The sequence below is a fragment of the Macaca mulatta genome, chromosome 13 (genome assembly GCF_049350105.2).
Source record: "Macaca mulatta isolate MMU2019108-1 chromosome 13, T2T-MMU8v2.0, whole genome shotgun sequence".
Classification (NCBI taxonomy): domain Eukaryota; kingdom Metazoa; phylum Chordata; class Mammalia; order Primates; family Cercopithecidae; genus Macaca; species Macaca mulatta.
This window is the reverse complement of record NC_133418.1, coordinates 57,504,781-57,523,250: the sequence shown is the minus strand read 5'-3', so window position 1 is coordinate 57,523,250 and position 18,470 is coordinate 57,504,781. Positions and strand designations below refer to the sequence as shown.

Here is an 18,470-nt window from a genome sequence, read left to right as displayed (position 1 = left end):
TTTCCTCCCTATCTCCCCCTTCCCTTCCACTTTCATAATCTTGAGGTTGGGGGGACAGGGTGCTTAGCAGGAGTCAAAAATGAATCTAATCCCATTTGATGGAATAACACCATTGCTAAATAGATAGACATACACACATCACATGAGAGAAAAAATTATTTTCCAAAATTTTTGTTTTTGTAATTCAATTATTACAATATTCTGTTATTTTCTCTGACTAAGCTCTGATTTAAAAAACTAGATTTCCATGTGAGATTTCAAATCATTTCAAATGGAGTTTCCTTTTACACATTTTATTATAGGTTTTGAATCTTTACAAATATCACAGTAGTTGTGCTGGAATAACTGAAGCTCATTTTCTTCTACTGGGCCTCTTCTTGCGGAGGGAATATTTGAAGTTAATCACAAGTAACCCATAGTAGAGACAGAAACTAGGATCACGCTCTCTTTTTTATACATTTCACTATAGCCAGCAGCCCCTAGGATCAAAATAAAGTCCGATTTTCTAACTCATATATGGAAACATTTATTTTTAAATGCTTCTAATTATTTTTAGTGTTTTATGTTTAATTTAAAGTTAATTTTCAATCTACTTCCTCATCCAGGATCCTATTAACCATATTAAACCCTAGCGCCATGACATGGATGCTAGTGGACCGTGGCTAATGAACCAGAGTTTAAGCAGCCCTATAATTGCTTGACTCAACATAGACTGAAACTCTGTAACAGAAAGGAACATGAGACCATAATAGAGAGATATAAATAACTGAGAAAAATCTGGAACCAAGAGATAAAGAATTATTGTATGTCCACTGTAATTTTGGTTCTAGTTGTGACTGGAGATGTAGAACTCAATTACGATGGTAGCCTTGTAGAGCAGATGTTATTTTTAGATGGACAAAGAAGAGCTTCAAACAAAATGTTTTAGGCTTCTAGGGAATTGTTTAAATTAATATTATTCATTATAATCCATATGAAAATTATCTACACAAAGCAGGGCATGAGATCTGTGAGAATCAGTAGACTGTTTCTCCAGTTGGAGGTGTTGGATTAGGGACTCCTATTCTATCCAGTTCAATTTGATGAATAGAGGAAGGAAGCCTAACTTAATATTAAATAGAATAAATATTTTCCTCAAACTCCATGTCCATGTGATGTGTTTTTTTAAATAATGGAGTAGCCCACTTGGAAATAAGTGAGATTCATTATGTTCTGAGTTTTGTTCATGCCAGTACTCAAACAGTAAGGTAAAAGTAGGAAGAAAGACAATCCATTATCTTGTTGTTTCCAAATACAGAATTATCCAAATATCAGAGAAGAACTTCCTCTGTTTTCTATGACCCAACCTACCAAATATTTTGCAAAGTTTATCCCAGCATTCAGGACCTGGATTCAATTTTATCTTACTCCCTTGGGAATCTTACACCAGTGACTATTCCTCTTTTCACTTACCTATATTTTCACACTCCTGTTTGCTATATCTTTTTCCAACAGCATTTAAGCAAATTCTAGTGGTCTTCACATCTTAGTTTTTGAAAATAGTTTGTCCACAACCCCCTCTGATGCTTCTGCTGATATATCTTCTCCCTGACCTTTAAATGTGGATGTTCCTCAAGGAAGATTATTTACCTTCTTCTCTTCTTAATATTCTTCCATAGGTAATCTCCTTCATATCCATGGTGTCTTTACCCATTAATACCATATTTCTAAAGTTACCGTGGTTTTGTTTCCCCAGAAGCAGACCTGTGGACAAGAATTGAGTGTAGGTAGTTTATTTTGTAAGTGATCAGAGGAGACACCAGTGAGAAAGGGAAGGAAGCCGATCAAGGGTATGTTATCAAAACAACTGCCACTGTGACTCAGTGGACTTCAATCAGAGGGAACTCTGGGACACAAAAGAGTTACTCAGGGACAAGTAGGTTTAGCAGTGCAACATCCCCAGACATCTTTTCAAGAATGTTGCTATAGCAAGTCTTCTTTTCTGTATGAATATAAGTTATGTTGATATGTGCAGTTACTTAAGATGTTCTGTGGTCGTCGTCTTTTCTGTGGAGATGTAATGTACATATAATTGATTCAAATTGGTTTAAAAGGGTGTGTTTATCTCAGGGGAAGAGGAGAGACTAATACCTCTTAGACTTCAGTATATTATAATCATCACTATTGTTGTTAAATTAATAGATGCCACATAGATTATCAGATAGATCATCCTTTGACATTGCAGTGGGAACACACTGCTCCCCACTTTTGACAGGCTGCTTACCTGTTCTGCATATGTAAGAACATATCTCTGATTCCTGTTCTATCCTCTGATCTCCTGTTTCCTAGGTAGGAAATCTTCCTTTTCATGTTAGTCCACATCCTTTTCTTCTGAATGATCTTCTCAGAGCACTTCATCATCTCACCCCCATCAGCTAAGTTTCTTGCCCCGTGACAACTAAGTGCACACATTTTCCCAACGTATGCAACCTGTGTTGTGAAATCATTATAAACACTAATGAAACTAATCAAATGGGGTAGGAGAGTATGACATATGCAAGAGATAATAATAGTGTGACTATAGGTATAAAGTAGAAAGTGAGGGAAAATTGAATGATCCCTAACAAAGCCCTACACTAAAACAGGGATACAACTTTGTCTCCTGCCTATCTGCTCATTCTACCCTTTAAGGAATCACAGTCACACATTCTAGGAGGCAGGATAGTTTGTCGCTTATGTAAGTATCAAAATGCATGTTTGCCAAGCCCAGCTCTACCCATTTGCTAGGTTAATTTATTTCCCTAAGAAGTAGAAGTAATAACAGAATCTACATCACAGTGTTGTAATAGGCAAGTGCTCCTACTTGGCCTTTTCCAAGTTCCTGTTTGAAAGTCACTAGATGTGTCTAACTCCAAAAAATACAGATAGCATGTGTCTTCCATCTACCCAACAGAAACTAACAAACATGGTGGTGGCCTTTGTGGAACTCTCCTTCCAAGGAGGAATTTAAGATTGTTTTTTGAGGGTTTGTTTGTTTTAATTAAATGCCATTGTACATTCATGGATGTATTTGGTCCAGTGATAACCCCTCTCTCCTGTTACACACGTCACCCTTTGGTCCTAACATTATGATCACAGATGCCTGGGGAATTGAAAAAGTCCAAAAATTAGAGATCACCTGGTTCTACTAAAGCCCAGGTGAAATACACCATACATTCCTCACACCATTTTTACTTCTCACGAGCCAGAGATCTAGATGTGAGATACACATTCTTGGGTTCTTAGTGTTCTTTCCTTTCCATTCACTTCTTGGGAGTATCTAAGAACATATTCTTTCCCTGCAAAGAGCTGAATTCCTGATAGAGGAGCCATAACATGGGTGAAACTCAAATAGAATCAGAATTTTCATATTAAAAATAAAAGGGAGACTTTTCCCTTCTCACTCTGATTTACTTAGGCGAGCAATTCTCTTACTGACTGACTGCTAGACTTCTTAAGTGTATACTTAAGGCTCTGAAGTCTTACTTTTAAAATTAAATATCAACTAGGAAAGCAGAAATCTGCTATCAGCTATTTGAAAATGTTGTTTAAGTAAAAATATCCAACTTTGTTTTAAATGAGCCAAGTAATGGTTCTTTTAATAAAGGAATAAGTATAATATTTGTAAGTAGATGTAGTACATACACAAATACACACACACATATACACATGCATGTGCATTGCTTAGCCATAGGTGGACATTCATCAGGCAATATATGCACCTCTAAACCCTAAGCACCTTCAGGGTGTAAATGTAGGAGTTGGGCTGTTGCAGGTACTCCCCATTGTGAGTTATGGCTTATAGAATAATTTGCTCAGCTGAGAAGCAGTCTAATGATTTGCAATCAGCAATGCTTTCTCCTGATTCAGCTGATGTCTTAGCTTCCTCACAGTATTCATTAAGTAATTTTTTGATATTTATGTTCCACTCCTATACTTTATTTTCTAGCACTGTGGTTAACCTGTAGGAAACAAATCCCTGACAGCTAAGTTTAATCACTACAAAGAAGAGATTCTGTTCATTACATACTTGTTTATGTTTTATTACATGAAAATTTCCTGTAACTAAATAATGCATTATTATCTAGTTTGTTGTCGTGTTGTTGTTGTAGTTGTTGCAGACTGGGCAGTGTGAAAGGGCTAAAGGATCAAAAAGTGGCAGTGAAGGACAAAGGGGTGAGGCCAAGATCAAATTAGATTGGCTTTCAGAGCAGCCAGACAAGTAAAGCAAAGAACTGAAAGATATTAATCCAGCTCGGAAAATTTGGAAATTCTCTGTTCGGGACAGAAAAAAAAAAAGGCATCAATCGTGACTGGTAAACAGCTGGCAAGAAGAATGACTGATACAGAAATCAGACACAGGCTCTAGACTGACTCTTATATGAAAGTAAAACACAAAGAAATAGCATTTATGGGAAAATCATATTTCCAAGTTATTTGAAAGTAGGTCAGATTCTACTTTCTCTCTCTGGATTTGGACATACTGTTACCCTTGCAATGCCTTTGCCTGCACCCTCTTGTGCATCTGGGAATGATAAGAATACCATTGTGCTTGGCACATAGGAAGGCCTTAATAAATGTAAGCTATTGTTATTCCTTGGTATATGCTAAACATTTTATTTCCTTGTTATATATTTACTGCGAGAATTAAAAGGGAGAGTTTTCACCTACACAGTATGAACTGCAAAGGTATTTACCTGTGTTATTTAGAAGGTTCTCCCATTATTACACTGATTCATTTGTAAATTTGATTTTGGTCTGGGAGTATTCAAAAATGGAATATTTCACAAATATTTTAATCATGTTGGGGCCATTCTATTCTTTACCAATAAGTTTGGATATTAAATAACATCAAAATATTTATTCAAATAACAATCTGCATTTTACTAAACACACTGATTCTAACATCAGATTAATTGTAGAATTATATTCTTAAAAAGTCATAATGAGTCTGATTGATTAAGTGAAAACTTAATATACAAGGTTCATGTACAATGTTTCTATCTTTCCCATCAGGAGACTCCAGGAATGACTTTTCTGTGGTTGCTGGTAGCTTGAGGATGAAAAATGAAAACAGTGAATCCCTCTGAAAAGAGTCAAGCCAACATCATCAGGCAGCACTAGAATTAGAAAATATGATGCTTTTGGAGGCCTCACATACTCCTATCCTGATACTATTATGGCAAGTAGGTGTGAGTGAAAGTGGCCTATTTGGTCACAGGTCTAGAATATTCTGACATGATAAGAGTGCTTTATTTCTCTGGATACAATTCTAACTATCATCTTAACGATCCTAGGTCACAAAATGTCAACATAACCGAAGGAGTAGTCAAACAATGGGCCTGTATTATTAGAAAACTTCAGAAAGTGCTGATCAACTTGCCCCTTAAAAAGACTACCGGGAGCTCATTTGTCATTTAAGAGGGTTCTGAGTCAACTGGGTTTTCCATTCCGACCTTACGAAAACATTCAAAGGATCCCGAACTCCACTTCATCCCTTGACCATTTCAAAGTAACATCTTTGCTCTTGGTCCCTTGACCACTTCAAAGTAACATCTTTGCTCTTGGTCTCAGCGTTGGAATTTTTCCCAAGCACCTTCCTGGATTGCTTTATCTCACCACCAGGTGTACATACTAATAGCCACTACTGCTGCTTATCCCATCATTTTTCACCTTATCACTCTGATTTATTACTGTTTTGACTTTGATTTTGGAATCCATTGTTTATTGCTTTGCATACTAATGACACTTCCTACCTTGAAGGGGGTGGCAGCTCCCCTTTTCCCATCTCATGTTATTTGTGCAAAGTTGATTTACATTAGCTAGTTTTATATACAATGACCTCTTTGTGTGTGTGTGTGTGTGTGTGTGTGTGTGTAGCATTCCTTCTGTTTTTAATTTTCTGCCAACAACTAAGAAAAATTTACTAAAAGAAAAAAATTCAAACAACAACAATAATAATAAAAACGGTAAGAGGAAACTTTGAGAGATGATGGACATGTTTATGGCCTTGATGTTGATGGTTTCACAGGTATATAATTATCCCAAACTCATCACAATGTATATGTTACATATGTGCAGCTTTTCATATGTCAATCATATCTCAATAAAGTGGTTTTTTAAAAAAACTTTTAAGAAAAAGACTAAAGTTGATATGTGCTGTCAGAATTTTCCCCTTCTCATTATATTTCCTAGGAAGTATGGTTGCCCTTTAATATTTATGTTATCACTAATATATTAGAATAAAACACAGTTGTTATTGAGGAGGTTTTTTTTTCAAAAGACACTTGCCACCAAATGTATGTCTCATTTCTTCCCAAAGAGAGATTTTACACCCAGAGCTAATCTCAATCATTCGTTTATTTTCAAAAAGAAAATTATTTAGCATATACAATGTTCCAGTAATGGGCTAAGTGTTTGGGATATATGAGTCAAAAAAATATAACTTATGCCCCCAAGGAGCTAACAGAGATGTGATCAAGTAAATGGACCTTATTCTATAAAGGGATAAACCTTACAACGCAGTAGTTGAGGTACAAGGCACAAACATAAGAAAGCACGCTCCTTGGTAAATCAGGGAGGACTTTACAGAAGAGGTGATATGGATCTGACTCTTGAAAAAGGAATAAAAGTTGGCCAAATCATACCTAAGACTGAGGATAAAGACTATTACTAAGGAAGGAACAGGGTCAAAGGCAAAAAAGATATGAGAAAATGAGGCACTATTGGAGAACGTGTGGGTATTTTGTGAGCTGAGTGACGTCAAATTAAACTTGGAACTTTGGAGACTCATCATGAAGAACCTTGTACGTAATCCTACAATTATTAGATTTCTGTCTATAAATTGAGTACGAAAAGACTCACTTGTGGAAAAACTTTAAAATGTATATTCCCAGAACCCACTTTCCTCAAAACTAGAGATCTGGGGATGGGTATTGGAATTCTGCATTTAAAAACTCCTCCTATGTGATTTTTGGAGCACACCACAAAGAGAAGCCTTTGAAGAAATCTGAGCAGGCAAAGTAGTTACATAACCAGAATTGCATGTCAAATCCTTTGGTAATATTTTAGAGAATGCCAAAACAACTATTTGGTCAAGTCATTCAAACTAGTCAAGAGCACAGTAAAAATATTTGCCAAACTGATTGGCCAATTCAGGCTGAAAGGTGATCCAATGGTCTGACTTGGAACCCTTTTAAAGAATTTCTCTGAGCTTATTGTTCTACAGAATAGTGTTATTGTTTGCCCTTGGACTTCCTTTAGTAACATAACCCAGTTTCCGAGTTTTGGTGGTTTATGTTCCAGATATTATCCTTGCGTAACCTTCAGGTTTTGTCACCTCCATATTAGTGTTAATGTGAATCAGGAATTCAGCATTGCAAATGCTTTACTTGAGCTCCTATTGGTAACAGTACACGTACATTTGTAAAATATACTCAATTTCATACCAGCTGATAAGCTGGCAAGCCCAAGAGCTTTTTTCTACTTATTTCTTATTTTTAAAAGGGCTGTCCAGTCTGACCTCTTAGAATGGTGCCTTAATTAGACTGTAGATGTTAGATTCGAAGGTGTTTTAGAATCTCACTACAAACCCCAAGCACTTAGACTTATCCATGCTGTGAAAGGTTATTCTCATGCAGTTGGAGGTAAAATAGGATTGGGGTCTGCATTGTTTTTCCTCTTCCAACTACATGTCTATGTGAAGCTGGATTTTCTTCATCTATTTCAACCACAAAACATGTCCGGCAGATTGAATGCAGAAGTTGATATGAAGTCCAGCTGTCTTCTGTTAAGCCAAATGTGAAAAAGATTTGTCAAAATGTACAACAATGCCATTTCTTTACTAATTATTTTGTTTAAAAAAAGATTTTTTCATAAAATACAGTGTGTTATTGTGTACTGTTTCATGTTACTTCATACAAAATAATAAATATTTTAATTTTTTCTGCTTCAATTTCTGATATGGTAAATGTTGATAGCTGTAGCTGATAGAAATCAAAGCTCTTTAGGGTCCTCAATAATTTTAAGTGTAAAGGTGACATGAGATCAAAATGTTTGAGGAAGATTGGCCTACATAAAAGGGAGAGATTAATAAAATTGTGGTATATTTGATAGCATTCAGTTCACTTGAGAAATTTAATTTGGGTCCTTTCTTTCCGGAATTACATACTTTACACATTACTTCTAAAGACTGTATCTTGTATAGACAAAAGAACAATTTTTTTCTAACAGTAGTAATAATTGGCAAAAATTCATGTTGATTAGAATATGCCTAACTGCAAAAAAAAAAAAAAAAAAAAAAAAGCTTTTTCTTTTCTTGCAGGAAGTGCACATTCATTTGTGTGCATGTTCAATAGAGAAACATGAGAGTCTGGAAGTGTCAGAAGAGGGAAAACTTGGATTTCCCAAAATTCTCACCAAGTGGCTATTTTATTGCTGTGCGGCCACACCAGCCATGTGCGCTCTTGAGGCACTTTTTGCCCCACGCTCTTGTAAAATCTTTTCCAATATTGATACATGTATTGCTTTCTAGATTTTCTTCAAAAAGAATATCTTTGTTTACTGTAATGTTTAGAAGATTTTATACATATAATACACTACTATATGTAATAAATATGTAATATAATTAATTATATAATTATTATACAATAAGATTGTGTATGTAATCTTTTAGACTAAGATTATGTGTATATATGCATGTATCTTTGTCCTTTCCATTCAGCTTTTATTTTGTCTTCTGATCCAATTTCTGATGTCTTAAGATTCCTTTGCATTACTTTTCATACTTCATCAGGGTTTGCTTTTCAATTTTGATGTGCAGATTTTATTATTGTATTATTGTTTATGTCCTCCTGCAGATCATTAATGAAGATGTTAAATAAGACCAGACAAAATACCAGGCCTCCAAGCCCTGCACTAAAAAAAATCTCCTTTCCCCGTGATATATTGTCATTTACTGTTGCCCTGTTCCATTTATTACTACAAGCTAGGTTTCAATACATATGACCGTGCTCATATCTAATTTGAATTAATTTTGCAAGTAAGATTTTGTGAGGCCTTGCATAAAGTGATCCACCAAAATTAAGATAGCTTACTGTCATTTTTTAAGGAAAAACCTGTTTCCTTGCTAATTTCACAACTCTTCTCCCTCCTATAAGCCTAAGCCCTCTCCATGCCATCATCTGTCACTACTCAAGTTCTTTTTGTTTGCGAGAAAAATTGAGTTCATGTGGTCATTATCCACCAAAGTGCCATCCTCAAGATACTCAGGTGTGGGTTCCTTTTGACTCTTGTAAACCTAAACCCTCTGATCCCACAGACTTTTCTTGCCAGAGACGGTGGTCTTATTTTTCTCTCCCATTTTCTTTTCACATATGTATGAACTTTATGGTCATTTTTAGGACTTTAGGTCATTTTTACTCATTTTGGGACTACTCTGTGATACTCATATGATACCCTTGGTTAAAATCTCACCTCCCCAGTTCCACACCCACATCCTTTCTTCAGGCATTTACCTCAGGGGTTCTGGGACTTTTTTGAGAGTAGATTTCTGTGGCAGGAATTGCCATATACATGGAGATATCTGATGTCAAGAAAAAGCTTAAGATTCAGTCCATAGGCCTCACAGCTGAACTTGGAAGTTGAAATCCCCAAACCACATCTTGTCTTCCTGTTGGGAAATAAGATAGGCAATGGTCACAGAGGAATATAATTTATTTACAGTTGATGGGGCAGGAAAGCCACACCCCCATGCCCAATCTCTGTCCACAGAAGAGAGAGGAAGGTGATTGTATGGCAGAATTAGGGCATAGCAGGGGGACCAGCTCCAGAATATATGTCCTAACCACTTTGCAAACTCAGAAACGGCATCTTTTAGGATCATCCTGGCACCGTCTTTTAAACTAAAAATATCTCTCAAAAGAAAGTTTTAATAAAATTTGACTGGAGCTTACCGGAGCTTATTATTAATCAGTATCTTATCTTCTTGCAAGGGCCTGCATACCAAAGGGCAGGGAAAGCAAATGAAGAGTTGAGAAGGTGAGATGTGGGAAGAAGAGTGAAAGCTGGGGTTTGAGATGCAGTTCTGCAAAAGCTGGTGTCCTGAGCAGTAACACCCTAGTGGGTTTGGGGAACAGATAGTGAATAACTTGAAGCAATGAACAAGGATCAGGATGGCGAAGCAAATTCATCCCCAAGCCAGTCACCAGAATATCATAGGGGACGGGGGCAGTCATTCACTTACTTCATCACTCATTCATTATTTATCCATTCGTCCATCCAAAATAATATCTTTAATCACTCTTTATGTCCCACGTGCAACACTAATATTTTTAAGCATGCTTTATGTCCCAGGTCTAAAGGATACAAAGTTGGCACCAAAAAAATTCAAACATTGCCCTTAAGTAGTTCACGATGAAATGGCATTGCTTCCAGAAAGTTAAGCAGATAGATTAGAGTCCAGGATATGGAAGCAGTTTCAGAAATGTTAGAGGACACCAAAGAGAATCAATTACCCAGGGGTCTAGGGAAATGATCACTCTTTTCTTCTATGCAGGTGCAGGGTGAGAGAAGGGGTGAAGGGCATCAGGGAGGATATTTCTTCATGGAAACTTGCCTGTTTTCCTAGCAAAATGAAATTCAACCTCCCTGCTCTGTGGAAGTAATCCAACTCTGCTTCAGGTCTTGGTTGAGCAAGAACAAAAGGGGCAATGCCTTCCTTAACTATCTTTTGTTATTATAGAGCTCAGGATGAAGGCAGGGAGGAGGAAGAATGGAATAAGTTGCAAAGGCAAAAACGGTATCAAGGTATGCCGGTGCTGTATTGATTTTAGTTTTATTGCATTTTAATCAGGAGCTACAGTGGACTGAGTGATGCTCTGTCCAGGGATCCTTTTTGCCCAGGAAGCATGCTTGACCTACTTGCAAGGCAAGGGAAGAGTGAATGTCTTCAACCAAGGCAAGAAGTTGGTGGATGATTGGCTCCATTTTTTGGTACTTTAGTGGGAATAATTGATGAGGGTCCTCCATTGCCTACCAGAGTTTTCTGGAGGTCCCGACCTCCAGTAGCTGGTAGGTAACTGACTTGATACCACAACTTCATGGTCTTCTTTCCTTCCTGAGTCACTCTCCCACTTTCCTGCCAGCACTTCCTGGGACCACCTTCCAAAGAAATCACTCATACTTGAATGCTTGTCTCAGGGTCTGAATCTATGGAAACCCAAACCAAGACAAATAGTTTCTTGAACTTCTGCATGCATGTTTGCCAACAATGCTTAAAAGGACCTGCCTAAATGTAGTATTCTTTGATCTTTTCTTCAACTTTCCCAAACAATCATTCAGCCTTCTTGTTCCCACAGCATTGTACTTTGTTATGACAGTGCTATAATTGGGTAACCCAGTCCTCTTGACAGGATTGATTCAAATCCTCTTTCCATAGGCAATAGAAAGGCCAATGACCTCCCCAAGATTATCCTGACATTTAGTCAGCTTACAATTTTAAGGTTTCTGAGATTCTAGTGAAATATTACTGAATTCTTAATCCCTGCCCTGCAGCTTGTGACGGTTCCCTTATCTCTATCCTGACCTCAATCCAAATATGGAACTCAATAGATTTCCATTAGAAAGAGCAAAAAAAAATACTGCTCATAGCCATTCATTCTTTCAAAAAGTATTTCTTGAGCACAAATGTTCTAGACATCATTTTATGTTCTATTAAGAATAAACAAGACTGACAGGGTTCCTGTTGAATTATGATCTCAAATTTCATTTTTTCCCATTTATTTACTGGTTCATTCATCAAGCAATTGTTAAGTATGTACTATTTGCCAGGTATGTATTCTGGAGCTACAAGAATGAGCAGTTCCTGCCCTCAAACCATTGCTGGCCAAGAAATACGTACTCCATCACTCTGTACTAATCAGGAAAGTCAGTGGGAGTGGAGGGGTGGGTGAGGGTGGGCAGGTTTCTCATTTTTCATCCTCTGTGATTTAGGGAATATAGGCCCAGCTCAACCTTAAGGTGTAGCAAAAAAAAGAAAAAAGATGGTTAAGAATCCAGGTTACCAAGATATGGCTCAAGAAGGCCAGTGGATTCAGAGTCAGGTAAAAACAAGTGCAGGTCACTCAAGTAGCAATGCTACCCCCTCAAGAGAGGCTAGGACAGTAGCAATTGGGGACAAAGCCTGAGCTTGGGTGTTGCGAATTGGGGGAGGGAGGAGAGATACAAAAACCAAAGCAAGTAAAGCTCACACCATCCTCTAGCAACAGTTACTAGAGCAGAATGCGGAGTAACCCAACAGCAGTGACCTGGTGGCTCTAATTTCCCAGTCCTTGTTATGACTATATTCAGCCCATCATTTTTGTTTTCAAAGGCTTGATTAAAACAACTGATTATGGTATCATCAGTGCCAATATAACTGCTACGAGAAACTTATTGGCAATCCAGCTAATTGGGTAATTTGGAATATACTTGAATAGGTCAAACCTGAGATACCCTGATTAGTGGTTTGTGGCTTTCCTATTCAAGTTGTAATCATTCTCCTCACTTGGAAGAATGAATGTCCTTGTGTATAATAATGAGCCAGTTGATTTTCTCTTAATTGAGCTCATAGTGTAACCAGACCCCCTCATTCACTGGGAGTTAGCTCTCAGCTCCCCTTTCCGTTGGTTAGGAGACACCAGTACTTATGTAGGCATTGTAGTGTTCTTTTATGCCTCATGAATCTTGTTTCTGTGTTACTGTATAAATCCATGAAAGAAACTCAAGACATCTACAGTAAGTATTAATCTTAAACTATGTTAGGGTCATGCCTTAGCAAGTCCATCCTATTTTTCTTGTTGCTCCTTTTTCTCTTTATTTTTCTTCATCTTCACTTTCCTTTGAGAGACTATACACTCCCCAGTGACTAAGACTCCTGTTCCTCTCTTGCAGAGTATCTCTACCTATCACATTCCTCTTCATTTCTTCCCCATATCATTTCTGTTCTTTACTAGTAGCATAACCTTGGTATAAAAGTAAATATTTAACTTGTACACTTTTGCCAATTTTTAGTAACATGATTTTTAGTCCCTATTTAAGTTTTGGGTTCTTCTTATGCTATAAATCTATAGAGACTACAGAGAATAACACTATGAGACAAACAAACAAACCAACTTTGGGTTGTTACTGTTTAGTGGTTTTTTGTTTGTTTGTTTGTTTCCTTTTTTTTTTTTTTTAGACAAGGTCTTGCTCTGTCACCCAAGCTGGAATGCAGTGGCACGATCATAGCTCACTGCAGTCCCAAATTCCCGGACTTAAGCAATCCTCCTGAGAAGCTGGGACGACAGGCTACAGGTGTGTGCCACCACACCTGGCTATTTTTTTTAAAATTTTTGTAAAGATGAGTCTTGCCATGTTGCCCATGCTAGTCTGGAACTCCTGGCTTTAAGTGATCCTCCCACCTCAGCCTTCCAAAGTGCTGGGATTACAGGCATGAGTCACTGTGCCCATCCTATGATTCTTTAATCGTGGTTTAAAAGTTAACTTCCAGGTGACCTACCACATTAGTAAAAGACATTCATGAAAGAATATTTGGGTGAGAAAAATAATATCTTCTGAATAGTTAAATTCAAATTTTAGTAAATGTTAGAATCACTGTGAAACTCGTTTAAAACATAACCTTCCAAGCTCTTGCCATGCAAATACTGAGTTAGGGGGGTCTAGGGTGATTGCAAGAATCTGAGTTTTTAAACAAGTGTCCAGGTAATTCTCATGTGGCCGAGTTCAGAAATCACTGCTCAGGGTGGTAGAAATAAAACCTTTGGATATTTCCAATACATTTTTGTTGTTGTTTTGTTGCTTTGTTCAAATATCTGTAGGTACAAAGGGCATTTGCAGAAATAGACTATTCATTGGTATTTGCTGCATTATAATTCCCAAACGTAATGGCTTAAAACAATAATTCTGCATCACCTGGGTGATTCTGGGCTGAGTTGGCTTATCTGGGGCTGGATGATCTAGAACAGCCTCATGCACATGTCTTGTGGTTGGCTTGAATTCAGGTGGAGCAATAGGGATAATCTGGCCACATGTCTCATTATATAACAGGCAAGCCAAGGATTCTTCACATGGTAGGTTGAGGGTTCCAAAGTGTATCACGAAAGGGCAAGCCCCATTGCACAAATACTTTTCAGGTCTACAATTTAGCCATGTTTGCTATTGTCCCACTTAAGAAGGTAAGTCATATGGGTAAGTCCAGAATCAGAATGGAAGGGAGATACCCAAGTATGTTGATTCAGGAAGGTAAATTATTGCAGCTGTTTTTGCAACAATATAATTTTCATGCTCAACTGGAAAATTCAATTGGATTCCGAGCAACTGTATGAGAGAAAAAAAAAAATCAATGATGTTGTAGATCAAATACCTGAGTTAATCTAATCCCAGCATCCCACTTAGTAACTGGAAGATGGTTGTCTTTTATTTTCTCTAATTTTCACTCTCTTCATCTACAAAATATAAATGCTAATAATAATAATGTTTACTTCACAGAGCTATTTAGAGAATAAATGAAGTAGTGGGTATAAGAATGCTTTGTAAGCTAGAAACCTGGCAAAATTCAAAATATTTTTAGATGTGTTTCGTATGATTATTCCTCACTCCTCCAAAAATGACTACAGTATTTATTAAATCAATGAGCTTCCTAATATCTCTGTGACTTGATTGTTCTCAGTATAGCCCATCCTGAACCTGCTGTTAGAGTCATCTTCCTTTAAAACCAACTTATCATGTCATCCAACACTTCAGCAAACCTCTGATAGCTCTCCATTTACCTACACAATATAAGTAGAATCAGCATATTAAAAACGTTCCCAATCTGAGCTCACCTCCCTCTTTATGCAACTTTCTTCACTGTCTATTAAATTTGGCATCATTCCCTTTATACATCAGACCATTATAATTTCAAGCTACATCCATTCTATTTCCCTCAAACTACAATTTTCTTTTACTGCATCTTCCCTTTGGCAAACTTCTACTCATCCTTTAACACCCAGACTAAATATTCCTCCCTCATTGCATAAACATTTAGTGAGCCAAGAACCTCTCTCAACTTCTCAAATGTTAAGTGCTCTGTTCTCTCTGTTCTCAAAAGACTTTGTTAATATCTCTAACACTTATCATAGTGCATTATAATTTATGTGTGTATGTTTTCTGTCTCCCCAGCTAGACAATAAACCACTCCACTACCAGAAATAGTGCAGGTTCTTAGTATTTAGTTTTGAGTAAATGAATGAATGAATATTTGACTCCTTTATTCCTTCCCTGGCTGGCCACATGATGCTCTGAGACTTAACCAGCCATACTCAACCCCCTAGATTTCTCGTTGCCAACCCTGACCATAGACACCAAAGAGTACTCTTGCCCAGTGGCCCATTCTCACATCTAGAAGCCAGTTACAGTCATGCCCCACATAATGGTGTTTTGGTCAACAATGAATCTCATATACAATAATGGTTTCATAAGATTATAATGAAGCCGAAACATTCCTGTTGCCTAATGATGTCATAGCTGTCATAGAGTCCTCATGCAATGCATTACTTTGTCTATGTTTAGATACACATAATACTTACCATTGTGCTGCAGTTGCCTACAGTATTCAGTATAGTATCATGCTGCACAGTTTTGTAGCTTAAGAGCAACAGGCTGTATGCCTAGGTGTGTGGGAGGTTACACAAGCTAGGTTTCTGTAAGGATACTCTATGATGTTTGTACAATATCAAAATGGACTAATAATGCATCTCTCAGAACATGGTCTCAGTGTTAAGCAATGCAGATTGTGCTATGTCCTAACTCTTGAGTTGTCTACCAAAATTTTGACCCACTGCCTTTCCTGATCTTTTAACTATCTCATAGAGTCATTGCATTTTTTTCTGCTACCTTTGTAGTCATAGTGACACCATCCAAGTGTAATAACAATTCAAGGAATAGGGAAATAACTGATTTTTTAAATCAGTGTGCCTACCATGAACCTTATCAGAAGAATGTTTTTCCTACTGCTTTACAGCTGAAAACCGTGGCTCAGAGAGATTAAATAATTTACCCAGGGTCAGATAGCTAAATATATGGCATATGGGATTTTAACACAGTTTTGTCTGATAAAAAGGGGGAAAAAGCCTCCTTTTCTCTCTTAACTCTACCACAGTAGTTTGGCAACTTATAGGCTCACATCCAGGAAAGCTTAAGCTAAAGCTGTGATTTGGACTAGTAAAGGTTTACACTTGCCTATTTTAACCATTAATTTATGACCTTCATACCAAGAAAAGATTTTAAGCAGTTGTAAATCAACTTAAAATAAAGTATCTAGGCAGAAAATCATGTGTTGATGGTATTATATTAATAGTTATTTTGCCTCCCAAATTTCTAGTTTATCCAATGTTTTGAGTAAATATAAGAATACAAGGGTCACTTCAAACAAAAAACTATAAAACTTCAGTCCTTCTGTTTCAACTTGTAAGTTTAAGATTTCATCTCCTTTCTGGGCAAGAAGAAAACTTTTGTTTTTATTTTTACTAAAAATAATAATCATGGATAAAATGATACAGTTTAAAAGGATTGGCTCTTATTCCATCTTTGGAATTTTTCACTCCAGACCATCCCTTCTCTCTTGGCAAAATATGACATAATGATTTGAAAGAAAGAAAAAAAAAAACACTTAAGTGTTTGAGGCCAGAAGTTAATTGAATAAGACCTTAGATTCTGATGAGTTTGTGTTTTATGGTTGATTAACTTGTTTTAATACCAAAAAATGCTTAGGAAACCCAATTATCATGCCACTTAAATCTGAGTTATTGGCTGATTTCTGCTAGTTTCTGGATGTCTTATTGACCAAGTTACATTTCCTACTATGATGTACAAGAGAAACTGAACTTCAGTTTGGAAAGAAAGATTTAGGTTCAACATATGAACAATTCTTCAAAAACAGAAAGATTAAATTCTTAGATTCATAAGTCGGATAACTTGAGCTTGTAATTTCCAGTTACCAACATATTCCTCGCCTGAAGAATAGGATGAACAGTGTGAGAAAATGAAGGCCCTAATATTTTTCTATGCTTTGCCTATTTTTTACTAGTGTGAGTATTACCACCTCGCTGTTGTCCTTTTACTTTGTTTAAAGTAAATACATCAAAGCCAGATGCCTGGTTATAAATAAAGAAGGTAGAAGAGGAAATAACTAAAATCATTATGCCTCATTCTGGAGCCTACTGGCCACACTGTAAAGAACAACTTGCCATTGACATGCACATGCATATTCTGTCTCTACCAAAAAAAAAAAAAAAAACAGCAACAAGGAAACAAACAAACAAAAAAACCTATTTTTCTGTTAGCTGGCCATCTTTCTTCACATGCTGGAGGGAGGCAAGAAGGGAGGAGAGACATAGGACCCCTAAAGGACTGTTAGAAATTCTTACATAACGCTTTAAAATAAGAGTTCTTAACCTGAGCTCCACAGATGAGCTTCCAAAACTCTGTGAACCTCATAACCCACAATTGTTTGCAAAATCATGCTACACATTTTTCTGATGAAAGATTTCATGAAATTTATCAGATTTTCATGAAACTCTATGACCCATAAAAAATAAGAACCAATGCTCCGGCCAGGCTCAGAGGATCATGCCTATAATCCTAGCACTTTGGGAGGCCGAGACAGGTGGATTGCCTGAGCTCAGGAGTTCAAGACCAGCCTGGGCAATACAGTAAAACCCATCTCTACTAAAATACAAAAAATTAGCCAGGTGTGGCGGCATGCAACTGTAGTCCCAGCTACTCAGGAGGCTGAGGCAGGAGAATTGCTTGAACCCAGGAGGTGGAGATTGCAGTGAGCTGAGATCACGCCACTGTACTCCAGCCTGGGCCACAGTGCAAGACTCCATCTCCAAAAAAAAAAAAAAAAAAACCAATGCTCCTAAGTTCCTCCAACTTCCAGGCATGACTATTTTTCTGGGATATCAGGGAATCAAGGCGACTAAAGGGATGACAGGTAGAAAACGGGAAGAATAAGCCATGGCTTCTTGCCTAGTACAAGAGGAGGCAACATGAGACCACAGCTTTCAAGTACAGAATTGTACAAAACTGAGTTCACAGATGGGCTGAAATGAAAGCAGCTTTCATAACCCTCAGGTTTGCCACTTCTCAGATAAATAATGCAGAATCATATGTAGGGTTGCTCCTAAATATTTGAAGCAAGGCACTGAAAGCTGTGTATTACTGAGATCTGTAGGTTTAACCTGATTGATATTTTCCATGTATATTTAATTAAGCAACTTCTATATGCCAAGTATAGTATCAGACACCAAAGATATGCTGGTGAGCTGAACAGGAATTAGAAGGAAAGAATAAGTAAGACTTGATTCAGCCAAACTTGTAAGGGAACTGGGATACAATGAAATCTCTTTGCACTGTTATGTTAATCACAAATT

The 18,470-nt window shown here is 37.2% G+C and overlaps 2 long non-coding RNA genes across 2 annotated transcripts in view; one reads left to right on the top strand and one right to left on the bottom strand.

The window, feature by feature from the left end:
* LOC144333599 (uncharacterized) overlaps positions 1 to 18,470 on the top strand; it is a 200,146-nt gene that overhangs the window by 93,060 nt on the left and 88,616 nt on the right. The window lies entirely within an intron of this gene.
* The window catches only part of LOC106992993 (uncharacterized), a 46,221-nt gene continuing 28,188 nt past the window's right edge, over positions 438 to 18,470 (bottom strand). The window contains exons 5-6 of the long non-coding RNA XR_001439151.3: positions 9,534 to 9,688; positions 438 to 1,743 (exon numbers count right to left, since the gene is read on the bottom strand). This is a non-coding gene — a long non-coding RNA (uncharacterized LOC106992993). The remainder of the gene's footprint in view (positions 1,744 to 9,533; positions 9,689 to 18,470) is intronic.